This window comes from Dasypus novemcinctus, chromosome 19 (assembly GCF_030445035.2).
Source record: "Dasypus novemcinctus isolate mDasNov1 chromosome 19, mDasNov1.1.hap2, whole genome shotgun sequence".
Lineage (NCBI taxonomy): Eukaryota > Metazoa > Chordata > Mammalia > Cingulata > Dasypodidae > Dasypus > Dasypus novemcinctus.
The window spans coordinates 30,028,873-30,046,050 of NC_080691.1; the positions used below are offsets into that span (position 1 = coordinate 30,028,873).

At 41.5% G+C, this 17,178-nt stretch overlaps 2 pseudogenes; one reads left to right on the plus strand and one right to left on the minus strand.

Moving 5' to 3' along the window:
• Positions 1–815: 815 nt before the first annotated feature.
• On the minus strand, positions 816–1,808 carry LOC101412365 (tropomodulin-2 pseudogene; annotated as a pseudogene).
• Positions 1,809–3,726: 1,918 nt separating this feature from the next.
• On the plus strand, positions 3,727–15,443 carry LOC101411937 (elongation factor 1-alpha 1 pseudogene; annotated as a pseudogene).
• Positions 15,444–17,178: the final 1,735 nt, after the last annotated feature.

A 17,178-nucleotide genomic window follows, 5' to 3' on the forward strand; every position in this document is an offset into this window, starting at 1 on the left:
TGTCCGGAAAATTTTAAAACAGCATCGTAAATAGTCATTCATCAGAATCACATTCAAGACCCAATTTATGTTGAATAGTCAGTAAAGGTGGGCATAATTCATTTTGCTACCTGGGAGTCTGGCTTGAAACTATATTCGTGGGTCAATAAATATTTTATACTTATTTGCTAATGCTGTGTTTTAAGTGTCATAATGCTGTCTAGCTTTTACAAAGATGATACCACTGATCTTCGATCAATGGGGCATGTGCACTTGATGATTTTTCTCTCACTAAGGGAGAATTTGCTAAGTTGGTTATATTTTCTTACCCTAAGAAAGACTGGCAATACTAACTTTGTATCTGGTCAGCAGAACACTTTGATGACTTCAACCTTACTCAAACCTAGGCATGTAAACAGAGATAGGCCTCTATCATAACAACAGTTAAAAACACATTTTATATAGTAATTTCTTTTCGGTGATTTAAAAAAAGTTCACATAATAAAAGCAAGACAACCCCATATGAAAGTGGGTAAAATCATTTTCAACTGTTGCACTCTCTAAGATCTGCTTGAGTCCACTTGTCCAAGTTGTTAGAGGTGCCCAAGAGCAAATAAAACAATTTTATATATTAAAAATCCAAGATAAATAAGCAGTGCTAAAAAAGAAAAACAAATAATTAGTTGTGTGGTTAATGGAAATGAACGACCTTTCATAAAACGGTCCTGACTGGGAAGAAGAGTTTTTGTTTGTTTTTAAATGGCCATTTAACAGCTGCCTTGGTGAAACTTCTCTTCTTGTGGGAAGTTTACCTTTGGTCTCCTTCAGCTTGCTTCTTACTGCCACCCTTGTTCTTGGCCTTGTTTGGTAAACTGGTATCCAGACTTGAGGATCCTTGAATTCTCCTCGAGTATCTGGGCAGTTTCCATTTCTACAGCCAATCCCAACTGTTGTCTCTGGTTGTCGATCTTGATTTCTGTCAGGGTATCATTTTCTTTCAGTGCCTTGACCAGGACCAGGATTCCAGGTCCAGTGATAAAATTGGATTCTATGTTTAGAATCTTCAAGGTCTTGTTTACTTTCAGCATATCTGCCAAAGCAATTGCCACAGGGTCATTGCTGTGGGTTGCAGCCAGGCTGAACTTCTTTATATGAGTGTTGGTCTCCAGGGACTTGGCAAATTCCTTCAGGGGTGGAATTGGAATGTTCATAATGTTGTTGAGGTTGACTTCTTGCAGGCCGGGATCGCTGGCTTTCATCTGCTGAAGACCTACTTCCACATTTGTGGGATTAGATGGTTCCTCAAATATTGGCTTGACCTTTTCCCCTTTGACCACATTTCTTATAGGCCCTTTGCACTTTTAGTGCTGGTCGTTTCTTCATCAGACTTAGGATTGTTGAGCATATTGTGTCCTCCAAGAACAGTTGTAAGATTGTAGAGTTCAGTGTGGGAGGCGCTGGCCAAAGCTTCTCAAATTCTGGGTCGAGGGTCACTTTTTCTTCTTTACGAGTTTCTACAGGCTTTTCTTTAGGGATAAAGACTCTCGTTTCTTTTCTCTAGTAAAGGGCACGAAGTCTTCCCTGTCTTTTTGTTCCAAGGCCTCTTTCTCCAGGTACATGAGGAGGTGCTCGTGGTCAAATGAGCCAGTGGCTGCTTTCTGTGTCTGGTCTTTCTGCTGTAATCCAGCTGGCAGCAGTGCACTCTCAGGATCTAGGTCATCAAGAACATTTTCCAACTCTTTCAGTTCCTCTTCTGAGAGTTTGCCAAGAAGCTTATCTTCATTGATATTCTTGTATTTCTCCAGCTCTTTTTGAAAAGGGAGTGCCATGACTTCTTCTATTCCTTTCTCATAGACCAGGAACATTTAAATAAGACTTCAGAACACTGTTGGTGCATTCATTCTGGTGCCGCAATATTGTATGTCAGTCCCTGCTCCCCAAGAAAGCCAGGCGGAGAGAGCATGGCCTAACTAATTTTTGTATGTTGATTTTGTATTTTGCAACTCTGCTGAATTAATTTATTAGTTCTAGTAGCTTTCTTGTGGATTCTTTTGGATTTTCTCTATATAGGATCATGTCGGGCAAATAGAGATAGTTTTACTTCTTCATTTCCAATTTGAATGCCTTTTATTTCTTTTTCTTGCCTCATTGCTCTGGCTAGAACTTCCAGTAGAGTGTTGAATAGCAGTGGTGAAAGCAGGCACCCTTATCTTGTTCCTTATCTTAGGGGGAAAGCTTTCAGTCTTTCACCATTAAATACAATGTTATCTGTGGGTTTTTCATAAATGTCCTTTATCATGTTGAGAAAGCCATCTATTCCTAGTTTTCTGTATGTGTGTTTGTTTGTTTGTTCATGAAAGGGTGTTGGATTTTGCAAAAGACCTTTTCTGGATCAGTTGAGATGATCATGCCCTTTACTTTAGAGAGTTGGTGGGGCAGTATCCAAGTATGCAGCCCTTGCACTGTGGAAGCCAAAAGGAGCTTCTATAGGCCCCTCCTGGCAGACACTTCCTCTCTAACTCCAGAGGGTAGGCATGTGTTTCGGTTATCTATTACTTTGTAACAAACAAGCACAAACTTAGAGGCTTAAAGCAATGATTATTTAATTTCTTATGATTCCATGGGTTAACTATTTGAGCAGACTTGCTGTTCTCACCTAGGCTTATCACAAGACTGCATTAAGCAGGAGCATTAGCTGGGCTAGAAGGTCCAAGATGGTCACACTCAACATTTGGTAGTGGGTGCCAGCTGTCAGCTAGGGAGCCTCAGTTTTCCTCTCATTCTCCAGTAGGCTAGACCTACTTCCTTAAAGTATGGTGCTCTCAGAGCCCAGTTGAATCAGCAAGCCTCCAAAGACCTGGGCTTTGGAACTCACACAACATTATTCTGCCACATCTATTGGTTAGGCAAGTCATAAGGTCCACTCCAACTCAAGGGAGTAGATAAAGAGACTCCATCTCTCAGTGGGAGGAGCAGCAACATCACACTGCAAAGTGGGATGGGCAGAGGAAAGTATGATTAATTGAGGGCCATTAGTGTAATGATGCACCACAGCATGTGACCGTGACCACTCTAAACACTGTCCTGGGACTCCATTTTTCTCTATAAATGGATAGGTAGATAGATATAGATAGATAGAGAGATGGTACAGGGTGATGGCAGATATATCTTTATCCCCCTTGGGTTCACCAGAGTTGATTCCTGTCACCTGCAACCAAAGAATCCTAATTAATACATGTATTGGGTCTATAGAGTCAGAGACCTTTCCCAAACGTAAGGACATGCATTCACTTTGCTGCTCTGCTTAAAGTGGGGTAGACATTTATTGGAATGTCTGTCAAGTTTGTGAGAATTAGCCTGTCCCCACCCCTAACCCCACTGGTGGCCTTTTTGACCATATCTATACAATGTGATCCCAACTTCTTGACTCATCTGATGGGATCAGGAGTAAAAACAGACCCCACTAAGCCAAATCAAGTTATTTCTCTGAGGACATGAAATTGGGACATGAGACTCCGTGAGGCTCTGCTATCCCTTGAATGAGGCCATGTAAACTCAAGAACTGAGGATGATTACCTTCCATCACACACAGAGAAAAACAGAGGAAATTGGTGTGCAGAAAACAAGAATGAAGCAGAAATGCTGAGGGGAGAGAAATGAGCGACTGTGTAGCATCTAAAAAAGAGAGACTGAGAGAAGATGTTCAGCACTTGAGAGCTTTCTGGTTCCTGGTTCTCATCTCCTAACATGGTGATTGGTTCAGGAATTGGAAAATTGCTGGATTCGGGTGAGTAAAAGAGAGTGAACCCTAGGACTTATGTAAGAGACATCAGAAGATATATTCTTTCTTTCCCTGGATGGTACAGTAGATGGTACAGTGAGATATACTAAAAAGGACAGAATCTCAAGCAATCAGAGGACCTCTGGGTATAATTTGCGAATGGTGCAAAAACTATGGGTGTTAGAGAGGAGAGCCAGAAGCAAAGAAGGTGCTTGGTGACATTCTGTGGGCTACTGGATCAAGCCTTACCTGAAGCTTATTAAGGTATGTACCTTCAGTAATGTGAGCAAATAAATAAGAAACTCTCTGTATTGTTTAAGCCATATGAGCTAGGATGCAATAAAAAAAAATACTGATAACCTTCCCTTATAAGGATTACCTGCTACTTTGGGGTAGGGGATAACCAAATGGGGAGCATCATGCCATTTGCCAATGGAGATGACTTAACTCCCAAAACAAACTCTGCAGTCTCACTTGACACTTCAAAGAGTATTCACAGGGCAGCGGACTTGGCCCAGTGGTTAGGGCGTCCGTCTACCACATGGGAGGTCCGCAGTTCAAACCCCGGGCCTCCTTGACCCAAGTGGAGCTGGCCCATGCGCAGTGCTGATGAGTGCAAGGAGCACCCTGCCATGCAGGGGTGTCCCCATGTAGGGGAGCCCCATGCGCAAGGAGTGCGCCCCATAAGGAGAGCCGCCCAGCACGAAAGAAAGTGCAGCCTGCCCAGGATGGTGCCGCACACACACGGAGAGCTGACACAATAAGATGATGCAACAAAAAGAAACACATTCCCGTGCCGCTGACAACAACAAAAGTGGACAAAGAAGAAGACGCAGCAAATAGACACAGAGAACAGACAACCGGGGTGGTGGCGGAAGGGGAGAGAAATAAATAAAAATAAATAAATCTTAAAAAAAAAAAAAGTATTCACAGACCCTGCACGAGCCCCTTCAGTTATAGAAACCACACCTCTTCTCCAAGTCCTTTTGTAGAACCTATCAGAGAGCTCGACACAAGCAGAAGTTCAATAAATTTCCTGATTGGCTGGAAATGTTTGTTTTCACCTAGTCTTTGAAAATCATTCCCATGGGTCTCTAAATTTTAAGAGGTAGGAAGGGTCAAACAAGGTGAGTGACTAATTCTCATTCTAGGCTCTTAAAACCTACAAAAACATTTAAAAAAAAAAATATCTCTAGGGAAACGGACTTGGCCCAGTGGTTAGGGTGTCCGTCTACCACACGGGAGGTCCGCGGTTCAAACCCAGGGTCTCCTTGACCCGTGTGGAGCTGGCCCATGCGCAGTGCTGATGTGCGCAAGGAGTGCCCTGCCACGCAAGGGTGTCCCCCGCGTAGGGGAGCCCCACGCGCAAGGAGTGCGCCCGTGAATAGAGCCGCCCAGCGTGAAAAGAAAGTGCAGCCTGCCCAGGAATGGTGCCCCCCACACTTCCCGTGCCGCTGACGACAACAGAAGCGGACAAAGAAACAAGACGCAGCAAATAGACACCGAGAACAGACAACCGGGGAGGGGGGGGGAATTAAATAAATAAATAAATCTTTTTAAAAAAAAAACTCTAACCACTTATAAACAACTTCCCTATGTACAATGTTGATCCAAGGGCTCAACTTATAGGATTTAGGAATGATTTTGGACCTCCAACTGTGACTAGGTTATAACAAAAGAATATCTGAGCTTGTAAGATGTGGTCAGATTAAGTTTCTTCTCTTATTGCTAACTTACAAAAAGGAAGTGTAAGCTCCATTTTATGGGAAGACAAGTTGAGGCATGTGATGGTGATGTATTCAACTGTAGGATGACAAGACAAGAGCATCACAGCACTAGCAAGCACATGCATATTGGATGCTTTGCTGAGCTCTTAAATCACCTTTGTAAATCAACCTGCCTAGACACCTAAATATAGAACCAGGAGCTCCTGAGGGACCAGGATGAGCAGCCAAAAAATGGGGAGGGGGGTTCAAGGGCATTTTAAAATTATAAATCTAGTTTAAATAATCAGGACATGTATTATAGTGACATAGAGCAAGGACCTCATTAGTGGCTGACTCTTAAAGAGTTATTAAAATTGTCCAAAAATGAATACTGCTGCTTCCACAGCTCCACAAGCAGAATCAATACCATGAATAAGTATGCAAATTAGTGGGTGCTCACATGCCCAGGGTCAAAGAAAATAAATCAAGCAGTTCTCCTAAGATAACTCAGTAAACTTTCCCTTTCCCTTTTATTAGCATTCAGTTCAGTTTAGTTCAACAAGCATTTATTAAATGCCTACTACATGCCCAGCACTGGGCATTTCCATTCTTAAGGTGGTCAGCTGTCACTTTATTTTTCCCCTTCAAGCTTTTCCAGATAAGAATACTGTCTCACAAAAACATTAGCGAGCAATGCAATTTTTACCTAAGCTTTTGAAAGGGAAGAGGAAGAGGTTTAAATTATTCATCCCACAGCAGACAATTTAAAATCCCCCTGTCATGGACTGGGTTCCCAGGTAGCAGACTCTGAGAGGATTGGGTACAGGGCATTTATTAGAGAGTGCTCTTGACATCAAAGCTGCGGAAGAGAGGAGAAAGAAGCAGGATTGGAGAAGCTGAGCTATGATGCAATCCCATCAAAGACCTCAGCCGATGGGGAGCTCTGGAGCTTCGCTGGTCCTTCAAAGTTGTCCCAAGGGGCCTGGCCCTTATGACCCCTAACAATAAGTCATCGGATGTGGGCATCCCAGAAAGGAGGTGTGACCTTGGGCAAGGCACGGTCTTTAGGAGAGGCAGTCCCCATAGGGAGGCGACTGCTGAGGGCTGTCAACCAACAGAACTCCCAGCAACTGTTGGAGAAAGTACTTCATTCTTGAAGGGGTTCTGAGCAGGACATCACAATGTCTACCTTACCTCCACAGTCACTTCCTTCTTAGCCATTTCTTTCTTCCTCCAGCTGCCACAAGGCATGCTCCCTTTTTCTGTTGCCTCCTCACAGTGCTAAGGGCCTATCAAATTCCTCTCCCCTATTGAAACTTCTCTCTCCAAACTTATAAATACAAACTCATCCATGAAGAAAGAGTCTGAGAGTTATTGCTAAGGCTAAGGTTATCTCCTTAGAAGGTACTGAAAGGGGTAATAAATAGTAACTAAGGTATTGTTAATTTTTCTTTATTTCATGATAGGATGAAATACTGGGTTTGGAATAAGGCAGAGATTCTAATCACTAGTTTAAGAGACTTCAGAGCATGAACCATGTCTGTATCACTGAGTATGCAGCACCTAGGCTAGTGCCTGGGACTTTTAGTAAATATTTCTGAGAGTAAATGAATGAATAAGTAAAAGAATGAATAAACTTTGCCTGCCTTTTGGTTTTCTCAGGATCATATTGAATTGGTAAGGATAGACTAGGTCAGTGGTTTCCCAAAGTGATGGACCAGCAGCATCAGCACCACCTGGGTACTTACTGGAAATGTGAATTATTGGGCCCCACCCAGACCTACTGAATCAGAAACTTGGTGTTTTAACCAGCCCTCCAGGAGCTTATGATACATGCACAAGTTTAAAATCACGGGGCTAATTTATACCAAGGTAACAATCTCAAAATCTTAATGGCTTCATCCTATGAAGGTTTATTTCTTGCTCTTATGAAATATCCATCTTGTGTTGACAAGAGGCTCTGATCATGGCCATACAGGGATTCAGGCTGATGGAATGGCCAGTATCTTGAAAGCTTTTGATTGCCATGCCAAAGAGAAAAAAGAAGGAATGGTAAATCATGGACTATTCTGAAATGTCCCACCAGATTTAATGTCATTTCCACTCACAAGCCATTGTCTGAAGCATGTTGCATGATCCCATCTAACCACAAGCTAGCAGGAAAGTAAACCCTGTTGCAAAGATTGGACAGTTTGTAACAAGCTTTTCTTGCAGGTTAAATTAGGTAAGCGGATGTGGCTCAAGCGATTGGGCTCCTGGCTACCATACAAGGGGTCCTGGGTTTGGTTCCCAGGTCCTCCTGGTGAAGGCAAGTTGGCCCATGCCACAGAGAGCTGACCCACACCACAATGAGCTAGCCCACGCCATGAGTTGACATAACAAGATGATGCAACAAAAAAGAGACACGGAAAGACAATGAGAGGCACAAGAAATCAGGGAACTGAGGTGGCTCAGCAATTGAATGCCTCTCTCCCACGTCAGAGGTCCCAGGATCTGTTCCTGATGCCTTCTAAAAAGAAGAAAAGCAGACACAGAAGAACACTCAGTGAATGGACAGAGAGAGCAGACTGGTGCACAGAGAGCAGAATGGAGCACAGGCAGTGAGGGGTGAGGATGAATACAATAAATCTTTTTAAAGAAATTAGATATAGGGTTCATCTGATTGACCCATTGAACTGTACATAGAGTAAGGCAATGTGGGGTTCAGAGTTCAATCGCCAGAGTGCAAATCCCAGTTAGCCACTTATTACCTGTGTAATATGAAGTTAAGTTCTCAATACCTTTATTATTTTACCTGAAAAATCAGGATAATAATAATACCTGTTCCATAGGGTTATTGTAGTGATTAAATAAAATAATACTATTAAAATGCTTAGAATAATACCTACACATAGTAGGTACACAGTAAGCATAAGCTGTTGTACTGTTGCTGGTTTTAAACTTATAATAAAATTCAAACTTTTTACCAATGACCAACAAGACCTGCTTGAACATTACCCACTTTCCCCATCTCCTCTCCTCCACTTTTCCTCACTCACCACTCAAAAGCCACACTGGCCTTCTTTCTATTTCTCAAATACACCAAGCATATTCCTATCACAGGGCCTTTGCACTTGCCATTCCCTCTGCCTGGAACACTCTTCCTCTAGCCCTGAAGATGACTAGCTCCATCTTGCAATTCATTTCTTGGTTCAAATGTGCCCTCCTATGGGTGACTGCACAATCCAAAACTGGCCACCCCAAGTTATTTATTCTCTCCCAATAAATAGCATTTTTTTACTGTCTTTAACCGCCTGGTTTATCTGTTTACTAGTTTGTCATCTTTCTCACCACCTCTAGAGTGTCATCTTTTTAAGACCTTGTCTGTCCCTTAGCCACTGGAACTAAGCATAAGGTGGTGTCCAAAAAATACATATTGAAGGAAGGACTCAGGATTCTGCTTCCCTTTTGAGATATTGGCACTCTGCTCCGTGCGAAGAAAATATTTTCTCTATAAATTTGAGATAACAATGAATTTCTGCGGCAGAAAAACTTTTCACATTAAGTAAATGGGTCCAAAACTGCAGTGCATCTGGGAGCCATGTGCGGAGGAAGTAGCCATTTTTAACGAGGGGCTCGCAGGGTCAGTGTTCAGCTGATCCACTTCCCAGTCTCACCACAGATGCCTGGCAAAATATTGTACTAACAGTCAAATTAATTTTGCACTTTACCGTGCTAGAACTATGCACAACATCCTAGTATCCTAGTAGTTACATGCAATGCACTTTCAGGAGAAAATAGCATTTATTTTAGGTTGTAAATTTTTCTAATTACAGAAGAATCACAAGCTCATTGCAGAAAATTCAGAAACTAGAGAAAGGCACAAACCATAAAGAAAACACGAATCTTCCAAACAGTGGAACATTTTGTTGTATGTACTTTCCAGTCTTTGTCTATGAATGTTTTAAAAATGAATCTGTACCAATGAACTGTTTTGAAGCTGAAGTTAGTCCTTTAATAATAATATCAAAGATATTATTATTTGTTTACTATTCTTCTACAAAAATGTTTATATAATACAATTCACTCAAATAATTTTAAATTATGCAAAACTACATGCTCATGGTAAAAATTCCAAATAGTACAGAAGAGTAGGGGGAAAACAATTTCATCCCATTCTTACTGCTAAATTTTTCTTGGGTATCCTTCCAGATTATTCTGTTTATACACAAATGGAATCACCCTATGTTATTGTTCCGCAACTTATTAATTTTTTTTTTACGATTTATTTATTTATTTCTCTTCCTCCCCACCCTCCCCACCCGCCCCATTTGTCTTGTTCTCTGTGTCTATTTTGCTGCGTCTTCTTTGTCCAACTTCTGTTGTTGTCAGAGGCACAGAAATCTGTGTTTCTTTTTGTTGCGTCATCTTGTTGTGCCAGCTCTCCGTGTGTGCGGCACCGTTCCTGGGCAGGCTGCACTTTCTTTCGCGCTGGGCGGCGCTCCTTATGGGGCACACTCCTTGTGGGTGGGGCTCTCCTACGCGGGGGACACCCCTGCGTGGCAGGGCGCTCCTTGCGCACATCAGCACTGCGCATGGGCCAGCTCCACACGGGTCAAGGAGGCCCAGGGTTTGAACTGCGAACCTCCCATGTGGTAGATGAATGCCCTAACCACTGGGCCAAGTATGCTTCCCAATATTATTTAATGTTAAAATTTATTTCAGACATCTTTCTATGGCTGCATGGTGTTTTATTGTATTGGTATGCAATATCAATTTTTCACTTGTTTCCACTTGAAAGACACTTTGATCATTTCAAGTTCTTTGATATTACACATACTGACTCAATGTTCTTTCTCCCCCTCCCCTCTCTTTCCCTCTTTATATCTTTCTATCCATCTATCCATATATTTGGAGGTCCAGTTGGCAATATCTAATAAAATTTAAAACACATATCTCTTTTGACTTATTAATTCTATATATTTTTGTAAAACTACAGAATTAGTAAGTCAATAAGATATCATTTGGGACTAAATCATGTCCCCACAAAAGGCATATTCAGGTCCCAACCTTTGTCTTGTGGATGCGAACCCATTTGTAAATAGGCTCTTTGAAGATGTTACCAGTTCAGGTGTGCCCAAATGGAATGAAGGTGGTCGCATTCCAATGTGGATGAAGTCCTTTATAAGCATAATGAAATTTAGACAGAAAGAAAGCACAGGGGTCAGCCAGAAACCAGAAGTCACCAGAACTGGGAAGAGAAAGTAGAAGACGCTGCCATGTGCATTGCCATGTGACAGAAAAGTCAAGGACCAATGAATGCCTGCAGCCAACCCCAGAACGCCGCAGTCTTCAGAGAGAAAGCACTGCCTTGCTGGAGCCTTATTTTGGACTTTTTTTTAGCTTCAAACCATGAGTCAATAAACTCCTGTTGTCTGAGCCAACCTATTGTATGGTATTTGTTTTAGTATCTAGGAAACTAAAACAGGTACAGAATAATGTGTTTTAAATTTTGTAAGATACTGCCAAATTGCCCTCCAAAAAGGATGTGCCAACCTTTGCTTCACTAAAAGCATATGAGAGCGCCTACTTCTCTATCCTTTGCCAACGCTATATATTATCAATTTTTTTCACTGTTTTTAATCTGATAGGTGGAAAATTATATTTCAGTGTTTCAATTTGCATCTCTCTTATTGCAAGTGAACTTGATTATGATTTTATGTGTGTGTTTGCATATATATATATCTCATTTGGATTTTTTTTCCTGAGAGATGCCTTCCCATGTCCTTTGCAATCTTCTGCTGGATTGTTTATCTTTTTCTTATTGATGTCTAAGCTCTTTGTTGCTAAGGAAACCATATGTTTTACTAATGAAAGAATTTTTTAATAGGCTGCATAGTATTCTATTATAAAGGTATGCCACAATTTATGAAATTGGTATCTTATTATTAAGTTCTTTCCAATTTCTTGAAAATGAAAATCAGTGACTCTGGTTGTTATTTAAATACTGATGATCTCCCCAGAGATCCATCATGATGTAATTGGTCTCAAGTGGGGCCCAGACATCAATATACTGCAATGTACAATCTCAGCAATATTTTGGTCCTGATAATTTGGGAGGAGGCGGGGGGGGGGGGGGGGGGAATGGACTTCCTGTGCATTATAGGATGTTTGGCAAAATTCCTTGGCCTCTATATACTAGATGCCAGTAGCACCCACCTCCCTGAATTGTGACAACAAAAAATGTATTTAAACATTGGCAAATATTCCCTGGGGGCAAAATGTCTCCTTCTTCCCCACCCCCACTGCCCTGGTTGAAAACTACTGATAGACTGTTTTTAATTCCTTGGTGAATCTAATATGCAACCTGCAAGCAACATTAAGGACCGCTGGTGTAAATAATGCTACACTGAACATTTTTAAGCATATAATATTGTATACATCTCTAATTATTCCTTAGGATAAATTCTGAAGGAAGGCAGACCTTAGGGCTTTTGATATGATTTTGTCAATTACACTTCAGAAAGACTGTACTATTTATATTCTCAATACCAGTGGGTGAGAGTCTCCTCTTCCCCTCACCCTTGTCAATTTGAACATTTCCATCATTCATTTAAACCAATCTGAAGAGTGAGAAATAACCTCACATTGAGAAAGGTTACATTTTGTAGACTGCATTAAAAAGAAAGCCTATTGTAGAATATACCAAAGATGATGTTCAGATCAATCTTTCTTATCATGTTAGCAGGTTTATTTCACTTCGGAAAGCCTGAAGAGTCAGATAAATTTCTATGTGATCTAGCTTCAATGGAATGATGGTAAATGCTTAACAACTGGCTCTCTGGGATTAAAGGAAAAAACAAAACAAGCACATACACCAAAAAACCCACAACCTGATTGGTTGTGTTTCCCAGTTTTCGTGGTATATACGTTCCCATTGTGGCTAATTTCAAGCTACCAGCGCGATGTCATTGAACGTGCAATTGGGAAGACATGCACACAATTGACTCTTGCTGGCTCCAGCTATGGAAACACCTGTGTAATTCAGGTCTAGGTCATACTTATAACAGTGAGCATTTATCCTGTTCCATTAGATTAGGTCTACATTAGTAAATTAGACAATAGTGATTAAGTAATAAATTTGGCCTGTGCATTCAACTTGCATAATGAAAATTTTAAAAGAAAACAAGGATGGTAGATGAAGGCAAGGGCCTAAATCATCCAAAATACTTATTCTCAATGTCCAATTGATTAGAAAGTTATCAGCTCACCACTTTGTGTTGTATAACCTGGATTCAGAGACTCTATTCTTGACTTTGATACTTGCAAAGCCTGGAGCATCTCCCTTAAATTTCTGTGCCTTATTTTTCTCCCATGAACTGGGGAGTAAAAAATGAATGTAATTTCACAAGCAGGCATGGCAAGCAGTCCATAAACACCAGGTACTGCAGACAGGCTCAAAGTCATCTGACCCACTGATTAACATGAACCCAGTGAATGACAAGTAGGCAGACTCAGCTCTGCCCACACTCAAGACAATCTTCAGACCTTAGTAATCAGCATGCTTAGCACGGAACAGAAATTCATGACTTGCTGAGCAGTTTCCCACCGACAGCGGTCAAAACAGGAAGGAGTTTTCTTCCATCTCAACACACAAAAAAAGCAAAATATAAGATCAATTCCAGAGACAAAATTACCTATTAACTACAGCAAACATTCAAGTCCATTGTTCAGGAGCTGTTTAACCAGTTTAAGAATTTCCTAAGCCAGTTGTTCTCAATCTAAACTGCAAACCAGAATCGGGGAGGTATTTAAAAAAAAAAAAAGGATTCCTGGGCCCCATCCGCAGGGATTCTGATTTAATTGGTTTAGGGCAGGGTCTGGTAATCCGTGTTTTTTTTAACTCTCCAGATAATTCCAACCTGCAACCAGATCTGAAAACCATCATAAACCAATGGTCCCTAAACTTAAACATGTGTCAGAATCACTTAGAGGAACTTATTACAGAATCCTGGTTCCCACCCCAGAAGTTCTAATTTCATGGGCTTAGGGTGGGATCCTGGAATCTGCATTATAAACTAACATTCAAGGGAATCCCATTGCCCTCTTCCTCAGTTAACTCAAGAAACCTGCCCAGTCATATTTGCAAGAGAGGTAGAAAAAAAGGGAAAGGAGCTAGCACATGAATCTGTCAGTGTTGCTATTTCCTAATAGTCAGTCCAAAGCTCAGTGAGTGAGCTGGATGAAGCTACTAACTATAAAGAGGTTTTGAATCACACACACACATACACACACGCACACACACACCCATGCTGCCACACAAACAGCTACTATTCAGCCACTACTATTCACTAGTATGGCTACACTGGTTATTAAAATGTTGAATTATTTCTCTACCAGTTAGTAAAGAGTTGCTCCTCCAGAAACCATATTCCTTCCCTCCACCCCCTGCTACAGCTACCCAGAGCCCCTCCTGAGGAGGACTAGCCCCACAAATCACACACTAGAGCATCTCAATCTTCCAAGTTAAGATTTGTCTGGTCAACATTCCATACTGTTATTGGTTATTTTGAATTTAAACCCCACCCCTCACTTAAGCACAACAATGAAAGTATGATACTACGAGCTTGTACAAAGTACATAGAAGTACAGAGAAGGCAATGATTAATTCTCCCTGGAGGAGTAAAAGAAGGATCTGAAAAAAAAAAAAATGTAACCAGGAAACGGACTTGGCCCAGTGGTTAGGGCGTCCGTCTACCACAGGGAGGTCCGTGGTTCAAACCCCAGGCCTCCTTGACCCGTGTGGAGCTGGCCCATGTGCAGTGCTGATGTGTGCAAGGAGTGCCCTGCCACGCAAGGGGTGTCCCCTGCGTAGGGGAGCCCCATGTGCAAGGAGTGCGCCCCATAAGGAGAGCCGCCCAGCATGAAAGAAAGTGCAGCCTGCCCAAGAATGGTGCTGCACACACGGAGAGCTGACACAACAAGATGACACAACAAAAAGAAACACAGATTCCCATGCCACTGACAACAGAAGCAGACCAAGAAGAAGACACAGGAAATAGACACAGAGAACAGACAACCGGGGCGGGGGAGGGGGGGAAGGGGAGGGGAAAGAAATAAAATAAAATAAATCTTAAAAAAACAAAACAAAACAAAAAAACACTGTCATAGTAGCATTTGTGCCAATTTCTGGTAGGAATGGTGATAATATTCAGGGGCCAGGTGCTAACATGCTTTGGTTCAAGGGATGGAAAGTCATCCCTTAGGATGACAATGCCGGTGGAATCACATTGCTTGAAGCTCTGGATTGCATCCTGCCGCCTATTCGTCTTGCTAACAAGCCCTTGCATCGGCCTCTCCAAGATGTCTACAAAAATTGGTAGCATTGGTACCATCCCCATGGGCTGAGTGGAGGCCAGAATTCTCAAACCAAGCCTGGTGGTTATCTTTGTTCCAGTCAACGTTCCAACTGAAGTAAAGTCTGTTGAAATGCACTATGAAGCTTTGAGTGAGGCTTTTCCTAGGGACAATGTGGGCTTCAATGTCCACAATGTGCCTATAAAAGATGTTCATCATGACACCGTGGCTAGTGACAGCAAAATGACCCACCAACGGAAGCAGCTGGCTTCACTGCTCAGATGATTATTCTGAATCACCCAGGCCAAATCAGTGCTGGCTATGCACCTGCGATGGAGCGTCACCCAGCTTACACTGCTTGCAAGTTTGCTGAGCAGAAAGAAAAGATTGGTCACTGTTCTGGTAAGAAGATGGAAGCTGACCCCAAATTCTTGAAATCTGGTGATGCTGCCTTCATTGATGTGGCTCCTGGCAAGCCCATGGGTGTTGAAAGCTACTCTGACTCTCTTTCTCTGGGTCGTTGTCCTCTTTCTGATGTGAGACAGGCAGTTGCTGTGGGAGTCATTAAGGCAGTGGACAAGAAGGCTGCTGGAGCTGGCAAGGGCACCACGTCTCCCCGGAAAGTGCAGAAGGCTAAATGAATGTTATCTGTAATAACTGTCACCCCGGTCTTAATCAGTGGTGAAAGAAGAGTCTCAGAATTGTTTGTCTCAATCGGCCATTTAAATTTAATAGTAAAAAGTTGGTTCAGAAGGATGTTTTGTGGACCGTTTGTTTCTTTTGTGTGGCAGTACTTTTAAAATGGAAACAACTTGACCAAAAATATGCCATAGAATTTTTAGATTCATTAAAACAAAGTTTAATGAGAAACCAGTCTTCTTTTAAAAGATCAATTCTGAATTGCTTAGGCAGCAGACTTCGAGTTGCCCGTAATCTATTTCTGGTGTTCCATCTGCTGAAATTTGATAAGAACTTGATAGTTCAGGGCTAAATGAATTTTTAAAGGACAGGAATTGAGGATTTCTTTTTTCACCTATGGCTAAGGGGAGGGGTCATCACTTAAGTTGATTTAAGTACTTAATAAAAAGCTTATGGGAGTAGTCTGTCAGTTGTAATGCTTGATTAGGACAGAAAAACAAAGAGTAACTTGTAATATTTGTAAGCTACCTTATAAAAAGGCCAGGTTCTATAGTAAAGGCTATATGTTGCATACAGATTTTTATTTCATTTAATTATATCAATATTGAGTAAATTTGATAATTAATTGGATCTAGGTTCTAGGAGAGATAAAGATACTGGAAGCTGAAAAAAATGCAAAACACATACAGAGAACTACAACATATTCCCTACCCAGATACCAGATCCAGCAACTTTTAACATTTTGCCACATTTGCTGCATCATTCTTTCTATCTATCTATCTATCTATCTATCTATCTATCTATCTATCTATCTATCTATCTTAGTCAGGGTTCTCTAGGGAAATAGAGTCAACAAGAGATATCTGTCAATAGTATGCAATTTTATGAGTCTCTCATGCAGCCGTGAAGATACACAAGTCCAGGTTCTGCAGGCAGGCTGCAAACAGGGACTCCAATGAAAGTCAAGTGAAGGTTCTTGACGAGTTCTGGAAGACAATGGCTGTCCAAAGATGAGCTGGGGAATTCTCACTCAATGCTGGAATTGCTTCCCCTTTTAAGGCATTCAACTAATTGGATAAAGCATCACTCATTACTGATGGCAATCTCCCTGACTGATGTAATTGTAACCAGCTATCTATGATTTAACACTGCAGTAAAGTCAACGGTGACTAAAGTCCATAAATGCCCTTGTATTACAGTTAGCCCAGTGCTTGCTTGACCAAACAACTGAGTACAATTACCTGGCCAAGTTGACACAATAGCCTAACCATCACACTATCGACCTATCTATCTGTCATCTACCTAACAACCACCTCCCCATATTATCTAAATATCCAAAAGTAGGTTGTATACATAATTTTTCTTGAACACCTAATTCTTCCATGTACATTTCATAAGAACAAGGATAGTCACTTATGTAATCACCTTTAGTGCACTCCTGTGATGTCCTGTTCCCCACCACTTCTCAATACTCTTTATTCCTCTGTACTTGGCTCATTCTCTTCCCCATGTTTAAATGCCTTTCTTTCCCTACCTGATAAAGATCTCCTCATCTGCTGGGTTCAGGTCAGTGGCTACATTTTTTTTTTTAAAGTCCGCTGCCACTCTGACAGTGTTAGAGCCAATTTTCCTAGTGTACATGATGACTTCCTTAGCCATTTCCTCCTATTTCTCTTGGCTGTAGGGTGGCTGGGTGCAATACATTTTGTTAACACCAACAACTTGTTGTTTCACACC